The 12500-nt window shown below is 41.3% G+C and overlaps 1 protein-coding gene across 2 annotated transcripts in view; it reads right to left on the bottom strand.

Moving 5' to 3' along the window:
* The window catches only part of LOC311060865 (ankyrin repeat and fibronectin type-III domain-containing protein 1-like), a 93377-nt gene that overhangs the window by 36949 nt on the left and 43928 nt on the right, over nucleotides 1–12500 (bottom strand). The gene's annotated exons all lie outside the window — the stretch shown is intronic.

The following is a 12500-nucleotide window of genomic DNA, read 5'->3' as shown; positions in this document are numbered from 1 at the left end:
GTGTGTGTGTGTGTGTGTGTGTGTGTGTGTGTGTGTGTGTGTGTGTGTGTGTATAACACATTCCTACACATACAGTACATGGGCACACCATGGTGTGTTCTACTGTGTTGACGTGCAGAATATTAATTAAAAAAAAGCATAGCCCTCTACTAACCATGAGTGGTTTAAAGTAACTGAGTACATTTACTCAAGTGCTGTACTTAAGTGCAATTTTGAGGTATTTTTTACTTTACTGAAGTATTTCCAATGTTCAATACTTTTGCTTCTACTTCGCTACATCTCAGAGGCAAATATGTTTACTCCACTACAATTATTTTAAAACTTTAGTTACTTTTAGTTCTTATTATAAATCATACATTAACCACTTCAGCCCACTATATATACTACATTTTGGCAATTTGAAAATAGCCGCTCTACAAGCTCATTGTGAGTTTTCTGAAAAAACTATTGTTGCTATAATATCAGTGGTGCTCAAACTTTTTCATACAAAGACCCCCAAAATTAGGCCTATATGCTTTTGACCCCCCATCTCAAAATATTTTGTTCCAGGGACCACCCAAGGAGTAAAGATTTGAGTCAATAATGTTCCCTTTAAAAATATATATCTCTGCTGTCCAGCAGCAACCAGCTAACTCCAAAACGCTCATTTTTCAGGAAATGAAAAAACTAAATATACGTTTTTCAGGAAATGAAGATAACCTTATATTTTTAAAACAAATAAATACTGCCTCATCAAAGTTGGTATAGTGACTTTATATATTGTCAGATTGGTGCATGTGTCATTATATTATCACCACTTTACCCAAATTCAGCTCAAGTGGAGTTAAGGAGTTTTGCCCGAGCAGAAATCCAGCCTAAGTGGAGTTGGGAGTCCGATCATCTGACGATCGCTCCACTCGCTGCTGAGGGAGAGGTTTCAAACGGGTCTAAATTCCCAAATAAAAGCTAACAATGGATCTCCAAGCTCACAATGCATCACAACAACGTGTGAATTAATGCCCTGATGCATCATGACACTTATTATATAGATCTACAATAATAAACGGGACTTTAAATATTACGATAACGTCTGCAAAGAGGGTTTCACAGAGTTGGAGTTTCAGTAGAACTAGCGAGAGAAATGCTATGAACTCATTGCTTGTCACAACACTGCTCTCCTCAGAAAGCACTTCATAGAGCTTAGAAATAGAATGACTTGTTTTCATAACATTAGCGTCAGTGCTAAGCTCGATAAACAGGTACACTGACTGTATAGTTTTAACAGACTAAGGGAGGGGGGGAAAACCCTGCGTCGTTAGTTTGTTTGCTGCAGCTGTTCGCTCACTGCGCAGTGATTTTTCAAAAGCAGCAGCTCCACAAGCTCGAAACGTGTCACTTTGCGCAGCGTTTCAAGCTTGTAGATCTGCTACTTTTGATACTTTTGAATTTGAATCCTTATAAGTAACAGTTTTGGACATGTGAGGTTTCCACCCGACAGAGATATATATATATATATATAGGTCGACCACTAGGGGGGGCAGTGAAGTGCTGCGCGGCAGGCGAACTACATTGGGACAAAAATGTTAGCCTTGGTTCCAAACCATAGACCCCGCCCACTCTCTGAGTGGACTGCTCCTATTGGTCTGCTGTCATAATGTGAGCCTATGGATTTTCATGGTAAAAAAATAAGCCGTCAAATGAGAGTTGGAGGTGGGGGCGGGTCTAACGGCAAGCCAATCAGCGAATATCTGCTAAAACAAGCTGTGCGATGACGTCAGATGTAGTAGGCGGATCCGTGGATCTCTTGTGATTGGTTTAGGGGGAATTCCGATCCCCTCCCCCCGTGTAATCGACTACACTGGAGCCAACGTCAGACTGGAGCTCCACGCGGCTTCAGGCTGATAATCAGCCTAACAAAAAGGTCCTAATCAGTACAGGGTTGTTGGACGTGGAATAGGCTCTATGCACAGCAGCCATATTGTGAAGACATTCACAGGTGTCAACAATGACACTAATGAAGGCTCTGTTCCATTTAGTGTAGCACCGTGGTTCTCAGATTTTTCAATTTCCACGACCCCCATAACTCCGAGAGTGTACAAATGGAACCAAATGGACCCTCCCGGGTCCATTTGGTTCCATTTGTACACTCTCAGAGTTAAACATTCGTAAGGGGCCATTTGGAAACCCCTTAAGGAACCATGAGGGTCCCTGGACCCACATTTTAGACCCACTGGTGTAGCAGAGTGTTTGCAGTGAGCCAACATGCACAATATCAGCACCCTGACTCTGTTTGACCTGAATGGAACAGAGCCTTCATCAGTATCATTGGTAACACCTGTGAATGTCTTCACAATATGGCTGCTGTGCATAGAGCCTATAATCTCCCGTTGGCCAGGGGAGATTGTCCCACTTTGATATCTTTGAAGCACAATCTAAAAAAAGAAATGGTTCACATGATAACCAATCTCGCGACCACTTATAATCAGTGCCTGCACTTTATCTGATAACGTATCCCGCGGCTACTTATTTTAGCATATTTCATTTGACCCGTTCAAATCCGGGAACGCATCTACAAAGTTTTCTGGAAAAACGTATATATATATATGAGTGGTTCTAAAACTTTTTCATGTCAAGGACCCCTAAAATGATGGATTTGGCTGTGGACCCCCCATCTGAAAATATGTTGTTCCAGGGACCCCCAGAAGCAAAGATTTGAGTCAAGAATGTTCCCTTAAAAATATATATATTCATAGATTTGCACACATTTTCGAGATTTTTCAAAAATAGCAGATCTACAAGCGCGTATATCTGCTATTTTTGAATAGCCAAAGTATCAAATAATGGCACAGATGTGTTCCCACGTTTGTCGGATGGAAACATCTCACATCTCAAACTCATATCCAAAACTGGTACTTTTCAAAATTCAAATTCAAAAATATCAAAAGTAGCAAAATTTGCGGATCTGCTACTTTTGATGCGTTTGTGTGACGCTGTAGTGTAGTGTGATCAAGTAGGGGGTTAATTTACAAAAAAAAAACTCAAAAAGTTAAACCATAGAGATAGGGGGTTTCTGCCCCAACAGCAACAACATAAAGTAAAGCAAGATGTGGTGGAAAAAGTACTCACATTGTCTACTTAAGTAAAAGTAGCAATACTACAATGTAAAAAATACTTTGTAACAGGTAAAAAAAAAGTACCGGTATCCAAAATTTACTTGAGTAAAAGTACAAAAGTATTAGCATCAAAATATACTTAAGTACTAAGAGTATAAGTACTCACTATGCACAATGTCCCATTTCACAAGTTATCATATGTATAACATCCTTTGAAAATAGCAGATCTGCAAGCTCACAACGCGTCACTTTAGATCGGCTATTTTGAAATAGCCAACGTATATATATGTCTAGTGGTTAATGTATGTTTTTTAATAACAATAATCAGAATCTACAAAGTAACTAGTAACTAAGGCTCTCAGATAATTGCGGTGGAGTAAAAGTACAATATTTTCCTCCGAGATGTAATGGAGTAGAAGTAACACAATTGAAAACGGGAAACACTCCAGTAAAGCAAAAGTACCTCAAAAGTGCACTTCAGCACAGTACTTGAGTACATCTACTCTGTTATACTTTCCACCACTGAAAGTAAGTAAAGTGTCTCGCTCCAGGGCACTTCCGACACCAACCAAGGGGGATTGGAACCTTCCGGAACCTTCCGTTTCCCCCGAAGCGGCCTCTCTCTCCCTTCTGAGCCACTTCCCGCCCACAGCCCTCTGTCACCATGTCACAACCACCCCTCATCCTCCGCTGATTGAGTGACAGCTGACGAGCTGTCGTCGCCCCCCACCCCTCCCCCCCCCCCCCTCTGACAGCTATCACTTGACACCGCCACCGCTATACCTGACACTCTGGTTGCTACGGGAACGGTCCATCCTAACACAGGGTTTATACCTGCACACACACACTCGCACGCACACACACGCAAACATAACGCAGATGTCACTTGATTGAAAATGCGTCAAAGGGAACCAGACCAAGCGTAGGGAGACGGAGTGAACAAGCTAGGAGCCGCGCGCGCGCACACACACACACACACACACACACACACACACACACACACACACACACACACACACACACACACACACACACACACACACACACACACACACACACACACACACACACACACACACACACACACACACACACACACACACACACACACACACGTGTAGATAGGGCTGTCACGATTACAAATTTGACGTTTCATTATCACTCAAATAATTGCGATTAACAATTGAATTGTGTTTCTGTCGTTGAAAATGAATGGAACATTATGAATAAAAATGACATTTCTGTTTGGCTTTCAGTTAACGTTAATAGTGGAAATAGCCGATCTATAAGCTCAAAACGCGATACGTTTTGAGCTTATAGATCTGCTATTTACACTATTTTAGATTGTTCTTGATTTTTAACATGGAATTGATCCATCCATTATGTTAAAAAGGGAACCAAAAGTCATTACAATCATTAACCCATTAAGCAATGAGGCCGATTCTACAAAGGTCTGCTAAATCAAACTTTTTTGACCCCCAAATGAATTTGTCCGTGGAGCCCCATCTGAAAATGTTTTGTGCCAGGGACCCCCAGAGGAGAACATTTTTCAAAAAGTGTTACTGCTATTTTTGAGAACCACCTGTTCTAAACCACTGTTCTAAATCCTAAGAGTTTTCTGAAAAACATATGTTGCTATATATATATATACACAGTAAACTCAGACACAAGGCTATGTTGCTACAAGTGCCTGTCGTTTCTCTCTGCTAAGGTCTCTATTAAAAAAAATAAAGAACAGAGATGATGAAAAAGCTTTAAAGCTTTAAACGAAAAAATAACTTTACGGTCAAAGCCAGGTCAGAAAAAGTAGCAATTCCTCCACCCACCCACACTGCGGCCAATAATGAGGCAGCACTAGTTCACAACACTTTCTGTGCGGTTTGAGCATCGGAGGTCAAACACACAAGTCAAGCTCTCAAATTGATTGTACTTGTACTCGGCAAATAGCGTTTATACATGTATGACTGACTGTGTGGCAAGGTCCTGAGTGTTGGTCCTTGAGGGAGGCTACGTACTGTACCAGGGCAAATGGCTTTCAGAGAAGCTTTTAATTTCAACTATGTATTCAGCCACATGTCCTCTCTCTCTCTCTCTCTTAACCCATTAAGACCGGGAACGTATCTGCGTCATTTTAAGATGTCTTTGGCTATTCAAAAATAGCTGATCTACAAGCTCATAGAGCTTGTATCTTTGAGTTTACATGTATATTTATATTCAAAGATTTGCACACATTTTCAAAAAAAAAAAAAAAAAAAAAATATATATATATATAGCAGAGAAATCTAAAAATGTTCCCGGCTTAATGGGTTAAATTAAATTCAAACAGCTTTGTTGGCATAAAATGTAACAGTTACACAATTGCCTGTGTTAGACATGCAGAGAGCAAAAGACCAAAACGTGAACACCAGACAGGATTCTTCTGAATTCATTTAATCCACAAAAGAAAGACAAACACAATGGTTATACAACACCTGAACTGTTACACCCGCAACTGTGCGGCCATGCTCTGCTCCAACACGGTGATAATAAAGCTTGCAAAGTGGTACCACCGACAACAGAGAGATGGCCTACAGGAGAGAGGTCGACAAGGCCAAGGAGCTGATCGTGATCGAGAGGCAACCCGTTCTCACTCCCAAGGCTGGATAATGGATATGGATAATAATGGATAATTCCTTTTAACAGGTCGTTCATGAAAGTCCTTGCGGTCTTGTTTCCAATGACAACCTGTGAGCAATTAGGGGTTAAGAGTCTTGCTCAGGGACAAATTTCATTTCATCGACACATATGCTGGCCTGGCCTGGGGCAACCAGGGCCTCTGGCTCCCTAGGTGGGCTCACTAACCACTCAGCTATGGCCGCCCCTAGGCGTCACATTTTGCCGCTCTGTCAGTAGCCCTGAAACGTCACGTTTTGACACGTCGGGACGCCCTGAAAGTCAAGTTTTGCTGTTGTATTCTATGACTCTGAGGAAGGTCGAAAGACCGAAACGTCAGTCTATTTGTTACTTGCACCGCACTAAATAAAAAGGCCTAAACTGTCCGTGCTGCTCCAGCGTTCCTCTCTTCTGTCAAGTTTTGACATGTCGGGACGCCATGGCGACATTGCATGTTGAAAACCTAAGCCTAATCCTAACCATAACCTCACAAAAATGTACTGTACCTCACTAAACCTAACCCTAACCTCACAAAAACAAAAAACGGTGAAATTCGATTAGAGCGTCTACACGAACACAATAGGCTCTATGCACAGCAGCCATATTGGAAAGAAATCATGGGCCTCTTCTTACTTCCTTAACAGGTGTTACCAATAATACTAATTAAGGCTCTGTTCCATTCTGGTCCAACAGAGTCGTGGGGGCTGATGTTGTGCATGTTGACTCACTGGAAACACCAGTGGGTCTCAAAGTGTGGTCCAGGGACCCTCATGGTTCCTTGAGGGGGGTTCTAAATGGCCCCTTACGGATGTGTCTGAGAGTGTACAAGTGGAACCAAATGGACCCGTAAGGGTCCATTTGGTTCCACTTGTACACTCTCAGAGTTATGGCGGTCCTTGAAATTAAAAAGTTTGAGAACCACTGTGCTACACTAAATGGAACAGACACTTTAGTATGATTGGTAACACCTGTGGAGGGGGGGGGGGGGGGGGGCGATATGTGTGCGGGGAGGGCGATATGTGTCACCGCACGTTACTCCTATGGGCTGGGGGACGGCACCTGCCAGCGGGGAGTGTTGGGCCTCTACTGTACGTCCCCCCTGCCGGTGGGGGGGGGTCCTCACTGGCAGGTGACTCAGTAGGATACACCAATGCCTCTTTCACCTCCTCAGGAGGCTGACAAGGTTTGGCACATGTCCTACAGTCCTTCTACAGAGGCACCACCAAGAGCATCCTGACCGCACCACTGCACCAATCATGTTTCAGCTGCTACCATCTGGCAAACGCTACCGCAGAGTCTCAAAGCCCGCACCAGCAGGCTCCGCGGGACAGCTTTTTACACCAGGCAACCAGGCATAATATGAACAATAGACTCTAACAGCCTGTTGCCAGTCTCCCTGTTTGTGTGTGACTGTTGCCACACACACACACACACACACACACACACACACACACACACACACACACACACACACACACACACACACACACACACACACACACACACACGCACACACGCACACAGAGTGAGAGAGACTTTAGGTGTTCCTTATTAAAACATCTGTGGACAACAGGGAAATAACCTCCAACCGTCTTCATAGTACCTTCTCTCTCTCGCTCCAAAACAAGAGCCTTTCGTTCAATTCAGTAGCTTGACTGAGTTAACACATTTACTGGCAGAATTATTTCAGATTTTTTTGCTGTTTATTGCCAGATATATTTTGATTGAAAAAAAAAAAGTACTCAGGAGCCGAGATACAGAATTTTTAAGTTTTAAGTACAAGGAAGTGGATGGGAGTCTAAATCTTCGAAAAATCATATCTCCTTGGTCTTTGGGTCAAAAAAAAAACTTGACTCAAAAGGCTTGACTAATGCAGCTCTCCTCTTGGCTGGTCTCCCAGCATGCTCTCCTCAAAACCCCCTTCCATGACTCCAGAATGCTGCAGCACCGTACCGCTGGTCTTCAACCTCCCTAAAGTCTCACACATCTCCCCCCCCCCCCCCCCCCCCTGTTGCGTTCCCTTTGCTTTAACCCATTAAAGACATGTGAACCACTTTAACCATTATCTTATACTGTACTTGGGCTATTCAAAAATAGCAGAACTACAAGCTTGTAGAAAAAAAAGTGGGAGGGGGGGTTGGGGGGGGCGGGATTTGTGCAAATCTTTGAATGTATACGTTTTTTAAAGCGAACATTTTTCACTCAAATCTTTGCTTCTGGGGGGATTTTACAATCAAAGTATATTTGCACAGACTTTCAAAAAGAAAAAAATCCCCAAAAATAGCAGATCTACAAGCTCGTAGCGCGGCACTCGGTGCCGCGCTACGAGCTTGTAGATCTGCTATTTTTGGATAGCCAAAGAAATCTAAAGTGACACAGGTGCGTTCCCGGTCGTAATGGGCTAAACTGCTGGCCACACACACACACACACACCAGTACAAATCACCGGCAATCAAGGGCCTTGAGCTTTAGAGCACGAGCACGACTTGAGTCTCACCAATTAAGTCTCTTGCCCGGCGGGTACACGGCTCAGAATGCATTTGTACAAAAAGCACAAAGATTCAGAAGCCTTCAAGGTAGATTTTCCGGTAGTCACAGAATATTTATCTCCAGTATGATCGATCCCCTGGTAGGTTGCTAATCACCGAGGATTGCACCGTGCGCTTTCACAATTGTCAACGAGGTCATTGTGACCTCGTTGACATTAATGGTCTGCCTTTGAAAATAACACGTCTGGGCCAAAAATACATATACAGTAAAAAAGAAAAGTGCACAGGAGCCGAGATACAGCCTTTTTAACCCATTAAGACCTGGAACTGTGTCATTTTTAGATTTGAGCTAAAAAGCATTATTTTACACTTTGGGCTATTTTTTTTAAATCGTGAAAATGTGTGCAAATCTTTGAAATATATATATTTTTAAAGCGAACATTTTTAACTCAAATCTTTGTTTCTGGGGGTCCCTGGAACAAAATATTTTGATGGGGTCCGCGGTCAAATACATATCATTTTGGGGGTCCTTGACATGAAAAGGTTTGAGCACCACTGATATAGAAACATAAGTTTTTCAGAATACTGTTGAGATTTAGGAGACATGTAGAATCGGCTTCAGGTCTCAATGGGTTAAGTAATAAGTTAAACAAGAAGTGAATGGAGCAGCACAATGAGCACATCTAACGGATCACAATATCTTGGGTTCGGAACGTTTTTTTTTCCAAAAATAAATAAAAAAACGTTTTATACATCGATGGCGCTCTGGGCAATGAAAAAAAATGGACGTACAGTATTATACACCAATGGCACTGGATGAGTTAAAAGAAGTCCTAGCAAATGACATGTAGTGCATTCAGTTTAGTGGGGGGGGGGGGGGGGGGGGTCCCCAAATGATTTTGAGGGGTCCTAGACGATTAGCTTAACGAGCAACATTGTTTTCTCACTCAACAGTAAACAAACCAGCATACAGCATAAGTGTATACAGGGTGTCTGCACATTTCTAAAGTGACAATTTAAAGGACGACTTCACCACTTTTCAACCTATCTTCATATAATTGGTCCTCACAAATGCTCGTGATAATATGGTACCATTTTCTTCTACTCGGTCTGTGTCTCAGAGGAGGGCTGTGGACAGTTCAGAAACCGTCTACCAGTGACATCATCGATGAGGAATCCAAGCTAATAGAAACTGCAGGCGTTCTATTCCTGGAAAGTTGCAATGCAATAATAGATCCCATTGTTCTCGCCTTAATAAAAATCTAAATAATAAACTTGAAATCTTCTTGGAAAAAGAAATCCTGCCTAATGATGATGTCACTGGTAGACGGTTTCTGGACTGTCCACAGCCCTCCTACGAGACACAGACCAAGTAGAAAAAAATGGTACCATTTTATCATGAGTATTAGTGAGGACCAATTATATGAAGATAGGTTGAAAAGTGGTGAAGTCGTCCTTTAAGGACTTTTAAGACCTTTTTAATACCCCTAGAATGAAACAAATCAAACTAATAATTAGGGATGTTCGATGTTGGCTTTTTTTTTTTGCCGATATCCGATTTTCCGATATTGTCCCAACTCTTCATTTCAGTCGGTCGCTAGGTAGAAAGTCTGCCACAGTCTCTTGTTATGGCTATGGAACCAACCCGGAAACCGCTTCCTAGAAAGCGCCAGTGGTGGAAAAAAGTACCCAAATGTTTTACTTAAAGGACGACTTCACCACTTTTCAACATATCTTCATATAATAGGTCCTCACTAATGCTCATGATAAAATGGCACAATTTTCTGTGTCTCCTAGGAGGGCTGTAGACAGTTCGGAAACGCGTCTACCAGTGACATCATCGATGGGGAATGCAAGCAAAAAGAAACTGCAGGCTTTGTATTCCTGGAAAGTTGCGATGCAATAATAGATCCCATTGTTCTCGCCTTAATAAAAATCGGAATATTTTTTTAAAAATCTTTTTGGAAAAAAAAATCCTGCCTAACGATGATGTCACTGGTAGACGGGTTTTTGGACTGTCCACAGCCCTCCTATGAGACACAGACCAAGTAGAAAAAATGGTGTCATTTTATCATGAGTATTAGTGAGGATCTATTATATGAAGATATGTTGAAAAGTGGTGAAGTCGTCCTTTAAGTAAAGGTATCAATACTGCAATGTAGAAGTACTCTGTTACAAGTAAAAGTCTGGAATTAAAAATGGACTTGCGTAAAAGTACAAAAGTATTGGTATCAAAATGTACGTAAAGTACCAAAAGTAAAAGTACAAAAATGTTTGAAAATAGCAGATCTACAAGCTCACAACGCGTCGCAATGCGACGCGTTGTGAGCTTGTAGATCTGCTATTTTCAAATAGCCTAGGTATGAAATAAGGCTAAAGTGGTTAATGTATGTTTTATAATGTAATCATTTATATCTGCTAAGTAACTAGTAACTAAAGTTTTCAAATAATTGCAGTGGAGTAAAAGTACAATATTTTCATCCGAGATGTAGTGGAGTAGAAGTCAAAGTATAGACATTTGGAAATACTCCAGTAAAGTAAAAGTACCTCACAATTGTACTTAAGTACAGTACTTGAGTAAATGTACTTAGTTACTTTACACCACTGAGTATGATCAAGTAGAACGTTAATTTACGAAAGAACACAAAAAGTTAGGGTATGGAGAGAAGAGGTTTCTGCCCGACAACAACGATACGTCGGTTACTTGTTCACAGACATATTTTGTTTTTCTTGACTGCAAGTGCTTACACTGTTATTTTTATTATTTTTTGGAGAGCATGTGGTTAACCCATTAAGACCGTCATTTTATAGATTTCTTTGGGCTGTTCAAAAAATAGCCGATATACAAGCTAATAGCGCGGCACTCGGTGAGCTTGTAGATCTGCGATCTTTTTGAAAAAAAAATTAAAAAATATATAGATATTATTTTTTTAAAGCGAATATTTGTAACTCAAATCTTTGCTTCTGGGCATTCTACAAATGTCTTCTAAATCCGAAACAGTTTTTCGGGGAAAAAAAAGTTATTATCAGTGGTTCTCAAACGTTGTTCATGTCAAAGGACCCTCAAAAGGATATGTATTTGGCCGCGGACCACCCCCGTCTCAAAATACGTTGTTCCAGGGACCACCCCCGAAGCAAAGATTTGAGTTACAAAATGTTCGCTTTAAAAAGCATATTAGATATATATGTATATTCAAAGATTTGCACACATTGTCACGATTTTTCAAAAAATAAATAAATAGCATATCTACAAGCCCGTAGCTGAGCTATATCTGCTATTTTTGAATAGCCAAAGAAAATGACACGGATGCGTTCCCGGTCTTAATGGGTTAACTGTAGACAGATGCTAGGTTTGATGTGTACCCGGTATCCTGGTTACTTTGAAGCACTCACTAGGTTTTCTTTGCACTGTACTTCAGTGACCACTTTTACCATGTGCTTTGTTTGATTCTGCTCCATTTACTCTGATCTCACACTTGTAAGTCGCGCTGGATGAGAGGGTCTCCTAAATGCTCCTAAATTGTAAATTGTAACCCCCACACATGCACACACACACCTTACACACACTACTCAGAGTTTAACCCATTAAGACCTGAGGCCGATTCTACAAATGTCTTCTAAATCCCAACAGTTTTCTGAAAAAAACGTATGTTGCTATATCAGTGGTGCTCAAACCTTTTCATGTCAAGGACCCCCAAAATGATATGTATTTGGCCGCCGGCCCCCCATCTCAAAATATGTTGTTCCAGGGACCCCCCAGAAGCAAAGAATAGATTTAAAAATGTTTGCTTTAAAAAATATATATATTGAAAGATTTGCACACATTTTCACGATTTCTCAAAAATAGCAGATCTACAAGCTCTCTATGAGCTTGTATATCTGCTATTAGCCAAGGTGTAAAATAATGCTTTTTAGCTCAAATGAAAAAGTGACACAGATGCGTTCCGGGTCTTAATGGGTTAAATTATTTACACACATCCCACACACACCTTGTGTGTGCCTGAGTGCGTATAATTGTGAAGGCCAAATGTCACCACAGGTATAGTGGAATTACAGAAATAGACATTGTAAGGGCAATTTACACGAGCGCACAAAAACACACGCACGCACACACACCTTACATGTCATTTAAAATTATTTTTGACACATCGTAAGGGCAATTTACACACACACACACACACACACAAAGTCATCTGCATTGTTGCAATTGTTATTTCTCTGTACTGCCATTCCTACCAATAATTGTCATTGCTATGTTGTTACATTG

The sequence above is a fragment of the Gymnoscopelus microlampas genome (assembly GCF_963454915.1).
Source record: "Gymnoscopelus microlampas genome assembly, chromosome: 14".
NCBI classification, from domain to species: domain Eukaryota; kingdom Metazoa; phylum Chordata; class Actinopteri; order Myctophiformes; family Myctophidae; genus Gymnoscopelus; species Gymnoscopelus microlampas.
This window is presented reverse-complemented; position numbering and strand designations above follow the sequence as displayed.